Below are 2888 nucleotides of genomic sequence, written 5' to 3' on the forward strand. Positions count from 1 at the left end.
ATAAATATTACCAAAGAGACTATCACAGTATATTTTTGAAACTATTCACTATGGTTACATTAGGTTATGTCAGGATGAAGGTTTGGTTCAGTGTTAGAAAAACTACAAATATAACAAAAAATGTCAAAATAGTTCAAAACCCTATGATTATATTAAAAAAAAAACCCTTTGGCCATATACAAGACCCCTTCAGGTCAAAAAGACTAAGAGCTTAGGTACAAAAGGACTTTACCTTGATGTGATCAACTGAATCTATACAAAAGCCAAGCTTGAATACTTCTTAATGGAGAAATCCTGGAAAGATTAATGGAAGAGAAATGGGACCCACTAGTTCCACTATTATTTGATATAGTATTAGAAATGCTAATCGCAGCAATTAAAGTTTTAAAACTCTAGGGAACAAACATAGTCAATAGGGAGGTAAATGATCTCTATATGTAGGCAACATGTTAATTCACTTAGAGAATCCCTGAGATTCGATGGGAAAAAAAAAGAATCAAAATAACTAATACTTCAGGATTCAAAACAAAACGCCCAGAAATCATTAACCTCTCTGTATATTATTGACAAAACCCAGGACAAAGAAATAGAAAGACAGATTCTGTTACATTACAAAATGGCATAAAATGTTTGCCGTTAATCTATTAAGTTATAGGCAGGACTACAAAACAAACAAACAAACAAAACCAAACTCTATTGGAAAAAATAAGATCTTGGAGAGAGAGAGATACATTGCTCATGGTTCTGCGACACCAACTTAATGAAAATGCTGTTACACCCTAAATGAACTTACAGATTTAGGACTATATTAATAAAATGACCACAGGCAGCTTCGTAGAACTCGACCAAATAATAACAGAATTCATTTGAAGGAACAAAAGGTCAAGAACTTTGAGGGACATAATGGGAAAAAATGCAAGAATGAAAGGGGCCTAACATTACCAGATCTCTTGCTATAATATAAACCAGGAGATGTCAAAACTATTTGGTACTCATTAAAAAATAGACAAACAAAATGCAAAAACAATTAAAGTGTTTGAAAGCCTAAGAATACAAATTACTGGAAAAACGGTCTCCTTATTTTCTAATTACTGATAGAGAAAGAGAAATGCAGTATGACTGAAAATAGATTTAGACTAACATCCTAACACCATACTGTACTACAATCAACTCCAAATAGTTACAAAAAAAACCCCAAATATAAAAGGTCACATAATAAAAAACAAATAGAGGCATATGGAAGGAGGCATCTTTTGCAACTTTGCAAGGCAGGAAATTTGTAATCAAACAAGAGATATAGGGGATTACAAAATACAAGATAGCCAGTTTGAATTATATAAAAATAAGAACTTGATGCACCAAATGAGTGTGGCTAGAATAAAAAGAGAAACCTTTGAGTGAGAAAACAATCTTTGTATCAAACATCTAATAAAATCTGAGGTTCAAAATGATTCGAATCAAACCAGATTCCTATATTAAGAGAAATATCATAAACTATGAATAACCAAATGAAAGTGTTCAAATTAATAACAAAAGAAATACAAATCACAACTCCAAGGTCTCATTTCACATCCAGTGAATTAGCAAAAATGACAAAAAATGAAAACAGTTAATGGTGGAAGTACTGTATAAAAATCAGACACCCTAATAGCGGTGGAGATATAATATTGTCACTTTTCTGGAAAACATTTGGAAATACCGTTTTTTAAAAAAAAGTGATTAAATTATCTGCATCTTTTTACCTAGAGATCCCAAGGCAGTCAAAGACAGAAAGGTCCCACATATACCAATGTCTATATATTTATAGCAGCACTTTCTGCGTGGTAGTGTGGAACTAGAAACAGATTCCCATCGACTGGGGAATGGCTAAATACATTTAGATGCCTAAACATAACGGAATTCTTTTAAACTTACAAATGTGATGATACATGTGATTAGATTTATACGAACTGATACAAAGTAACAAGAACAGATAAATAAAAACAATCTATGCCATGATTAAAATAACATTTTAATTACATTGAAAAGAAAGGCTTGTTAGGAAATGGGAGAGGGGAAAGAATATATTTAGAAATGAATGTAGTGAGGGGCAGCTAGGTGGCACCGTGGATAGAGCACCAGCCCTGGAGTCAGGAGTACCTGAGTTCAGATCCGACCTCAGACACTTAATAATTACCTAGCTGTGTGGCCTTGGGCAAGCCACTTAACCCCATCTGCCTTGCAAAAACTAAAAAAAAAAAAATAGTGAATACTCAGATAATCATGCTGAGAATGAAGAGACAAAAACAAAAGCAAAAAAATCTCTTGTCCTCTAAAAGGAAACAAGACATATAGACAATATATACAATAACCTGAATAAGGCAAATGAAAGCAACATATAGTCGTGGCTAGGTATTAGTGGATAAAGCACCAGACTAGGAATGGGGGAGACCTGCATTGAAATCCCAACTCTGACAATTATTAGGTGTGTGATCCTGGGCAAGTCACTATTATAATGATAATAATGGCAGCAGAACTGTTCAAGACTCAATATATGTAAAGCACAGCATAAACTAGTCTCATTATCATTATTTTATTAACAGAGAAATCACAATTGAGATAAAAGACAATGAGCAATCTTGATTCTAGAAGGGCAACTTGGTGGCTCAGTGGATAGAGTGCTGGGCTTGGAATCAGGAAGATTCATCTTCCTGAACTCCAATCTGGCCTCACTTACTAGCTGTGTGACCCTGGGCAAGTCACTTCATCCTGTTTGCCTCAGTTTCTCATCTGCAAAATGACCTGAAAAAGGGAAGGACAAACCAATCTAGTATCTTTGCTAAGAAAACCCTAAATGGGGGTTATGAAGAGTCCGACACAAATGAAAACAACCAAAAACCAAAAAATAA

The sequence above is a fragment of the Macrotis lagotis genome, chromosome X (assembly GCF_037893015.1).
Source record: "Macrotis lagotis isolate mMagLag1 chromosome X, bilby.v1.9.chrom.fasta, whole genome shotgun sequence".
NCBI lineage: Eukaryota > Metazoa > Chordata > Mammalia > Peramelemorphia > Peramelidae > Macrotis > Macrotis lagotis.